The sequence below is a fragment of the Octopus sinensis genome, linkage group LG18 (genome assembly GCF_006345805.1).
Source record: "Octopus sinensis linkage group LG18, ASM634580v1, whole genome shotgun sequence".
NCBI classification, from domain to species: domain Eukaryota; kingdom Metazoa; phylum Mollusca; class Cephalopoda; order Octopoda; family Octopodidae; genus Octopus; species Octopus sinensis.
In genome coordinates, this window is record NC_043014.1 from 45,652,996 (window position 1) to 45,662,995 (window position 10,000).

A 10,000-nucleotide genomic window follows, 5' to 3' on the forward strand; every position below is an offset into this window, starting at 1 on the left:
ACAAGTGTGAATTGAGTTGGCAGTGTAAAGTGAACAAGTGTGAATTGAGTTGGCAGTGTAAAGTGAACAAGTGTGAATGAGTTGGCAGTGTAAAGTGAACAAGTGTGAATGAGTTGGCAGTGTAAAGTGAACAAGTGTGAATTGAGTTGGCAGTGTAAAGTGAACAAGTGTGAATTGAGTTGACAGTGTAAAGTGAACCAGTGTGAATGAGTTGGCAGTGTAAAGTGAACAAGTGTGAATGAGTTGGCATTGTAAAGTGAACAAGTGTGAATGAGTTGGCAGTGTAAAGTGAACAAGTGTGAATTGAGTTGGCAGTGTAAAGTGAACAAGTGTGAATGAGTTGGCAGTGTAAAGTGAACAAGTGTGAATTGAGTTGGCAGTGCAGTTAGAGAAAGAAAGCAGTGCTGAGTAAACAAGAAGACAGTGTAGAGTGAATGTGTAAATTATGTAGTTTAAGCTCTGGGTCAACCCAGATCCAAACTTTGATATCCCTCTCATAACTTTCTGGGAAAATAGATTTTGATTTAATGAAATTTTTCAGAGATATATTTTCGAAATAGAAGAGGATAGGGTGATGAGGAATGAAAGGGCATTGAAGAGTGGACAAAAGAGCAGTGGGATAAGGAATGAGAGGGTAATGAGATGAGGAAGAAGAGGTCAGAGTAGAACGAACAAGAGGATACTGAGATGAGGTATGATGGGTAGTGTAGAAGAAAACAAGAGAGCAGTGCAGAGTGAATGAGGAGGTTGTGGGGAGTGAATGAAAGGACAGAGTAAGGAAGAACAAAACAGTGTAGTGAAAAATGAGAGGGAAGTGTACTGAGAATGAGAGGCCAGTGTAATGAGGAACGGGATGGCAGTGTAGTAAGGAACGGGATGGCAGTGTAGTAAGGAACGGGATGGCAGTGTAGCAAGGAACGGGATGGCAGTGTAGCAAGGAACGGGATGGCAGTGTAGTAAGGAACGGGATGGCAGTGTAGTAAGGAATGGGATGGCAGTGTAGTAAGGAATGGGATGGCAGTGTAGTAAGGAATGGGCCGGCAGTGTAGTAAGGAACGGGATGGCAGTGTAGCAAGGAACGGGATGGCAGTGTAGCAAGGAACGGGATGGCAGTGTAGTAAGGAATGAGATGGCAGTGTAGTGAGGAATGGGATGGCAGTGTAGTAAGGAATGGGATGGCAGTGTAGCAAGGAATGGGACGGCAGTGTAGTAAGGAATGAGATGGCAGTGTAGTACAAAAAAAGAGGATGGCGTAGAGAGAACAAGAGAGCAGGGTAGTGAGAGTGTGGTGTAAGAACTCATGAAGTCAGTGTAGAGAAAATGAAAAGACTGTAAAATTAACGACAGGCTGCTATAGAATTAACAAGAGAAGCACAGATTGACAAGAAACCAGTGTGGAATTAATGAGAAGGCAGTGTAGTGAGCCATATGTATCACTGAGTTCATTTCAGTTCAGAATTGTTGTTGTTTATAAGTGGATTTTATTACTGAGAGCTGATTAGTTGGTTCCACTAGCACAGGGCTAAACACTTCATCCCTCTTTAAACTGCTCTTAGCTGTCCAGACATGAGAGCCGATGGTATCAGTTTACAGAGAAATTAATTATACCGAAAACTAAATTCTTGAGTTAGGCATGGATTTAGTTTTGTGTGTGTGTGTGTGTGTTTAGATGCTAGTGTGCAGTTGATGCTGCTGTGCTATGTGTGTGTGTGCATAATATAGACATACACACACACACACACACACACACACACACATATATATATATATATATATATATGCACACCTATATGTACATGTATTTGGGCGATGGTGTGCTGTAGGTATGTTACTGAGGTTAAATGCATGTGTATGTATGTATGTATGTATGTATGTATGTATGTACGTGTGTATGTACGTATGTTTGTATGTATGTAAGTACGTATGTTTGTATGTATGTAAGTATGTATGTATGTAAGTATGTAAGTATGTTTGTAAGTATGTTTGTATGTATGTATGTATGTATGTATGTATGTATGTATGTACATGTGTATGTATGTATGTATGTATGTATGTATGTAATGTATGTATGTGTGTATGTTATGTATGTATGTATGTATGTATGTATGTATGTATGTATGTATGTGTGGATACAATACACACATACACAAATACATGAATATACTCATGTATGCATACATGTGCACACAAACACCTACATGTGTCTGTGTTTGTAGTTATGAGATTTCAGAGAAAGCAGTCTAGCTTTTAAAGTCTTTTTTCCATTCCTATTGTGTCTATAATCCACCCTCTTTACTCTGCTTGTGACCAGTCGTTAAAAACCTCATCTATAACAATGACCAGCTGTCTTCTCTACATAACAGCAGCAAAAATGGCTGAGTGGACAAAACGTAGAGTAGCACCGCAACTCAAAGCTCTCTGGTTCAAAGTCCATAGCGGCTGCTTCACTATATATTTCACCCATATTCTTTACTCTTTTACTTGTTTCAGTCATTGACTGTGGCCATGCTGGAGCACTGCCTTTAGTCGAGCAAATCGACCCTGGGACTTATTCTTTGTAAACCTAGTACTTATTCTATCGGTCTCTTTTGCCGAACTGCTAAGTTATGGAGACGTAAACACACCAGCATCGGTAGTCAAGTGATGTGGGGGGGGCAGACACAGACACACAAACATATATATACATATATACGACAGGCTTCTTTCAGTTTCCGCCTACCAAATCCACTCACAAGACTTTGGTCGGCCCGAGGCTATAGTAGAAGACACTTGTCCAAGGTGCCACGCAGTGGGACTGAACCTGGAACTCTGTGGTTGGCAGGCAAGCAGCTTACCACTCAGCCACTCCTGCGCCTAGTTCTACATGGCATGGTCTACCTAATTTGTCAGCAACAGGAGCTTGTTGCCTGTTCATTGAAAACTGTCTGGAAATGACCTATAATAGACCAGCAGCCTATCCAGGGGGAGTTTTATCCGTTTGATGCCAAACAACCAGAGCTAAACACCACTTGTGCATCAGTGCATTCGTTTTGCATGTACTGCACATGTCTGAACATGCACCTCATGTACACAGCATATGTCTCTGAGCACATAACTTGTGCACACACACATGCACACTGCACATCTGACAGCATGCATTTTTTATAATTTTTCACCATATGTTGAAGCATGCATCCTGTGCATATGCCACATATCTGGGTATACAACTCCTATATATATACTGTGCATATCTCTGAGCATACAACTCATGTATATATATACATACATACACTATAAATACATGTGTCTGGACATGCACGTCAAATGCACTCTCTACAAGTCTAATTGTGCAATCCGTACATCACAACATACATGAGCATACATTGCATGTGGCATGCATATATGCATCTGAGAAAACAATTCACACAAACTGCATGTGTGTGCAAGCTTGTGCAAAATGCACGTGTCCGTATGAGGGAAGTGACTTGCACACACTGCTGATGCAGTTCTGAGCATTAGTCTTACTTATACAGACTGCACGTGTTCCGTCACGCATATTAACTGCATAAACTGTTTAACCGTCAGATGTGATATTTCGTATACATAGCTGTATGCACATGCAAGAATGCATGTTCAACAGAATCATATACTATAAATATACATATACACTACCGTCAGAAATTAATTAGCACTCTTGATTTGCTCTTCACTCAAGGTATGTGCTGTCACCTAGTGGCCATATCTTGAACTATTGCTTTGTTGCGAGTTCACTGTTGCGCAGAACGATGACGTAACTTTGTTTGCAGAGCAGTTTGAGAGTCTACAGCCTTATGATGTTGACATAGCAGTGCAACAAATTGGAGTGCGGATGCAGACAAATCTTCCTTTGTTTAATAGATATAGGTAGCGCCTCGCAAGGACCGAAATCACACCATACTAAGTTTTCTCATCGCGTAAGACGTTTTGAATAGCTCATAGGTTAATTGATTTAACCTATTTAATGTAGAAATTTGAGAAGTGCTAATTAATTTCTGACGCAAGTGTATATATATATATAGATATATATATATATATATATATATATATATATATATGCGCACACACACACAAGTATATATATACACATGCTTATATAGACATGCATAATATATATCACTTATTCACACACACACACATATGCATATATATCATCATCATCATCGTTTAACGTCCGCTTTCCATGCTAGCAAAAAGCGGACGTTAAACGATGATGATGATGATATATATGCATGTGTGTGTGTGTGTGTGTGTGTGTGAATAAGTGATATATATATATATTATATATATATATATGTACATATGCATATAGATATATACATACACATGCATATATATGCACATACATACATGCACATACATGCATATATATATATATATACATATATACATGCACACACATACATGCACATACATGCATATATATATATACATACATATATACATGCACACACACACATATATATATACATATATACACATGCACACATATATATGCATACACACACACACATGCACAGGAATTTTCATTGACCCTTTTCTAAGAGAACTGACAAAATTAGACAGGTCCCTACAGTGAAAGCGGGGGTGGGTGGGTGATGGTAGTGTATGTGTGTATGTGGTGGAAGGGGGTGGAAGGACTAGAAACTGAAAGGTAGCAAGGATGAGTGAAAAAATAGGGTTGGAAGTATGAAGCCCAGAGTTATTGGGGCTTCCATCTCCCCCTCCCCCCCCCTCTGCCCTCACCTCATGAGTAGAAGTCATTAAAAGATATTGGCTGGAGGATGGAGGAAGGGGGGGGAGACCAAGGAAGAGAGTAAATATGTGAGTGATGACAGATGTGCAGTGTGCTAGATTTGAGAGAGAGAGAGAGAGAGAGAGAATGTATAGGGGGCAGGGTGAATTAGGGGGATACCCAGAACAGTATCCACTTACACTGAAGTCATTCATGTTAACCTTTATATGTAAATAGACAAGCTTGAAGAAATCAGGGACAGAAGATGACAACAATGATGATGATGATGATGATAATGATGATGACATAACTATGAAGATATTGATGATGATGATGTTTGTTACAATCTACATCAGGCAGTCAGACAGCCTGCTGACATACATATGTGTACATACACACACACACACACATGCGTGCAAAATTTAGTCTGGTAAAATCATTTGGAGGTGCGAGAAAATGATGGTAGGAGGAGGTGTCTTACCCTGCCTAGCCTGGCCCAACCCAGCCCAGCCCGGCCCGGCCCTTCTCTGCCTATTTGTCTGCCCCAGTTTTCAAGGACATCTAGAGAGCCCTCCGACAGGAGAGAAAGCTCTGAGTAGAGTCAAAACTTTAGCTAGACTAGATGGTCATGAAATAAATTGAGGGCACACCAACCCTTGCCAGAGCAGTGAGGGTTGTTAACCCCATTGCAAGGGATTAATGGTGATCACTTATCAGGAGCAAAGGTGTTGTGGTGTATTTAATCCAGTTGAACCATATTGATAAAATGGCTTGTTATGCGCAAGAAGACTTCTTAATGGTGATCAACCAGTTGGCAGCAAGGTTTTGTGGGTGTATTTCATTTAGTTGAATTGTAATAAGGGGACACTGAAAGGACTGCTAGTATAAAAAAAAAGGGTAGGGGACGAATAATAGCTAATAAAAGTTTGAGAAATACTGGTGTAAACAGTAGCCAACTGTCTAACCACCCTACTATTATGGTCAGTGTGTAGTTGTCTAGTCCATAGATAAATGGACATGTCACTCACTCACTCACACTCACACACACACACACACACGTGTCTTATCAATGATTTACCTAATAATATATGATATGCGTGCATGAAGTTATCAACTCCTAGAGCTCTGAAAATAGCACAGCATGCTAGAAATAACAACCAAATCCCTAGAAAAATCATGTTATATCATTAACAAAAAAAAAAAGGCATGTTGGATAATGTGGTTCTAAGTTCCCTACACATATGAAAAAAAAAACGGGATGGTTATAGCTGGAATGCCTTTGATCCAGGTTTGGTTGACCTGGGGTTAAACAACAACAACAATCACTTACACCTTATAACTACTCAAAGATGTATATAATAACACAAGCCAATGTGGCAGCTTGGCTTGTTAGATATAGCAGTCAAAATCTCCCTCAAATCACATACTACCTATTTCTTTACTACCCACAAGGGGCTAAACACAGAGAGGGCAAACAAGGACAAACAAATGGATTAAGTCGATTATAACAACCCCAGTGCATAACTGGTACTTAATTTATCGACCCCGAAAGGAGGATAGGCAAAGTTGACCTCGGCGGAATTTGAACTCAGAACTACCATCTTAAACAAAGAACACATTGGACAACACAGTCCCCCGATATACAAAAAGAGATGGTCCTGGCTGGAATGCCTTTTCATCATAGAAGCGTTTCTTGAGTCAAGACTGGTCCCTGGGATGGTCCCTCCTTCAAAAGCTTCCTCTTATTACATCTCAAAGAAGAAGGAAGTGTGTGACACATCGTTATGCACTGCAGCCAGTTTCTTCTTCCTAAGCATCCACCAACGCTGCTGAATCCTCTTCCACCCTCGCCCATCACCACAGTGCACTCCCTCCTCCTTACACTATTGTTTTTCTTTAAGGAACACTGGGGGCCAGCTATTTCTAGTCAAACCACTTCAGTTTCACCACAGCTTTGACCTCCTTAAGAAGAAACTGAACACTCAGTGTCATAGTGCTGGCGGTAATGGTGGTGGTGTCGTGGTAGTAATGGTGGTGGTTGTGTTGTGACAGTGGTGGCGGTTGCGCTGTGATGGTAGTGGTGGTGGTGGTTGTATCATGATGGGGTTTTGGTGTTGTTGGTGGTGGTGTCAGTGGTATTGTCACGGCAGAGGTGGTGGTGGTTGCGCTGTGATGGTAGTGGTGGTGGTTGTATCATGATGGGGTTTTGGTGTTGTTGGTGGTGGTGTCGGTGGTATTGTCATGGCAGAGGTGGTGGTGGTGGTTGCGCTGTGATGGTAGTGGTGGTGGTTGTTGTATCATGATGGGGTTTTGGTGTTGTTGTTGGTGGTGTTGGTGGTATTGTCATGGCAGAGGTGGTGGTGGTGGTTGCGCTGTGATGGTAGTGGTGGTGGTTGTTGTATCATGATGGGGTTTTGGTGTTGTTGTTGGTGGTGTTGGTGGTATTGTCATGGCAGAAGTGGTGGTGGCGGTGTCATGGCAGAGGTAGTGGCTGTGGTGGAATTGTGGTGGTTTTGCTGTCATGGTAGTGATAGAGGTGCAGTGGTATCGCTATGGTGGTGGTGGTATCACAGGGATTGTGGTAGTGTTATCATAGTAGTGAGGTGGTAGTTGAAGTGATTGTGGTAATGGTAGTAACAATGGTTGGGTTGAAGCTAAGTGGGATTGGTGATAGTAACTACATGGAGATGGTAGTCAACTGTTGCTGTGGCTGTTTACCCCAGAACAGCAGTGATCAACCACAATAATGGTCAAAGGCATTCCAGCCATGATCATCCCATCTTTTTACAAACATGTAGAATTCACGATCAATGTGTCTGTTCTGTTCCATTCCAATTTTAAGGCAACAGGTGTGATTCAATGGAGATTTGGCTGCTATTTCTAGCAAAGTGAATAACCATGAAGAAGCTCCGATGTTGGCCTGGGTCCAGCTGCATATGGGAGGAAGTATAGGAAGCAGTCCCGTGGTGATGGGAGAGGGGTGGTAAGATTGTGGGAAGAAGAGGTGTGAGGTCCAGTTGTGAAAGGGTCAGAGGAGAAAAGTGTGTCAAGAGGTAGATGGGAAGATGGGGTGGAGTGATCATTATATTTACTCTCTACTCTTTTATTTGTTTCAGTCATCTGACTGCGGCCATGCTGGAGCACCGCCTTTAGTTCAACAAACCGACCCCAGAATTTATTCTTACTAAGCCTAGTACTTATTCATTTGCTGAACCGCTAAGTTACGGGGACGCAGATACACCATCATGCAGTTCTCATGCAATGGTGCGGGGACAAACACAGATACACAAACTCACATATGACAGGCTTCTTCTATATATAGAAGGGGGAACAAACAGACACACAAACATATATACACACATATACAAATACATACATATACGATGGGCTTCTTTCAGTTTCCGTCTACCAAATCCACTCACAAGGCTTTTGTCAGACCAAAGCTATAGCAGAAGACACTTGACCAAAGTGCTATGCAGTGGGACTGAACCCAGAGCCATGTGGTTGGTAAGCAAGCTACTTACCACACAGCCTATTATTATTATTATTATTATTATTATTATTATTATTATTATTATTATTTTATTATTATTATTAAGGTGGCAAACTGGCAAAATTGTGAGCATGCAAGACAAACTGCTAAGTGACATTTCATCTAGGTTTACATTCAGAGTTCAAATCTCACTGAGGTTGGCTGCCTCTCATCCTAAGTCGGAGTCGATGAAATAAGCACCAGTTAAGCACTGGGGTCAACGTAATCGATGAGTCCCCTCTATCAAAACTTCAGGCCTTATGTCCATAGCAGACAGGATTAAGGTATTTTGCCTGTCTTTATGTTCTGAGTTCAAATTTGCCATCACCCCTTCCTTTCTCATTTATATGTTGTGACAGAGAAACCCACAAGAGTATTATTATAGTAGATAATTATTAAGTCTCAGCTTTGTTTTCCTTCGACCAGTTGTGCAGTAATACAAATGAGAGGGTGGCAGGGGGGAGGGGCAAGAGGCTGATGAAGAAGAGAGAAAGAAAAGAAGAAAGAAAGAAAGGAGTTTAATCTTGAATTGCAGACATTAGAAGCTTGTGGGTGAGGGGAATCAGGGGGTGGGGAGAGAAAGGGACAGCAATCACTCCTCCTCGCCCCTCCTCCACCTGCGACCATCTTCCTCCCCGCTGGCTCCTGTCACTGTTTATAGTATAAACCTGCCAAGTAACATCAAATAGCAGATGCAAATGGTGGTGCTGGTGGTGGGGGGGGGGGCTACATCCCTTTGTATTGAATGTTAAATCTAATAAATAAATAGATTGAAAATAAAAGATTTAAAAAAGGGTCACCTTGAAAAGGGAAGGAAGAAAAGTTTTATCAAAATAAACACCACTTCAATCATAATAATGGTTAGCACCTGACCCTAACCACTTGGTTTCCTTTTGCTGTGAAATCTCAAGTGCATCCACGGACTTGGCACTCAGGTGTGCATGCATGTTCATACAGGTACGTTAATGTTTGTAGTATATGAGAGAGGGAGAGAGAGAGAGAGAAGAGGGAGAGAGGGAGAGAGAGAGAAAGAGGGAGAAAGAGGGAGAGAGAGAGACAGAGAGAGAGATAGAAGAAAGGGAACCTCAAAGAAAGAGAATGAACCAGGAGAGAGAAAGAGACACAGGGAGAAAGAACCAGAGAGAGAGAGAGAGAGAGAGAAAGAGAGAGAGAGAGATAGAAGAAAGGGAACCTCAAAGAAAGAGAATGAACCAGGAGAGAGAAAGAGACACAGGGAGAAAGAACCAGAGAGAGAGAGAGAGAACCAAAGATAAAGAGAAAGCTAAAGTTAATGATGATATTGTTGTTGATGATGATGACATTAAGCAGTTCTTGTAATGATGTTTCCAATTTCAGCAATTTTTGATTGAGACTAGTTGATTTCACTAAGCCCCCCGTAGTTGACGGGTACTTTATTCTACTGATCCCAGAGGGACGAAAAGCAAAGCTGACTTTGGCGGGATTTGGACTGAGAACACAGAAAGCCTTAAGAAATACCACCAGAAATTTGGTCCAATGCTCTAATGCAGTGGTTTTCAACCAGGGTTCCGCCAGTACAGTCCAGGGGTTCCGCAAGAAGTTACAAAAATGCTAAAATCGGCAGTAATTTTTAATTCTCCTGTGCAGATATGTGTGCATAAGACTATTAAATTATTGCACAGGGGTTCCTTGAGCCAGTGGATTGTTTACTTGGGGTTCCGCTCCAGCAAAAAGTTTGA

General features: G+C 41.5%; 1 protein-coding gene and 1 long non-coding RNA gene across 7 annotated transcripts in view; one reads left to right on the forward strand and one right to left on the reverse strand.

The window, feature by feature from the left end:
* The window catches only part of LOC118767030, a 31,238-nt gene extending 24,455 nt beyond the window's left edge, over positions 1-6,783 (forward strand). The window contains exon 3 of the long non-coding RNA XR_005002928.1: positions 6,745-6,783. This is a non-coding gene — a long non-coding RNA (uncharacterized LOC118767030). The remainder of the gene's footprint in view (positions 1-6,744) is intronic.
* LOC115221265 (titin-like) overlaps positions 1-10,000 on the reverse strand; it is a 429,926-nt gene that overhangs the window by 169,398 nt on the left and 250,528 nt on the right. The gene's annotated exons all lie outside the window — the stretch shown is intronic.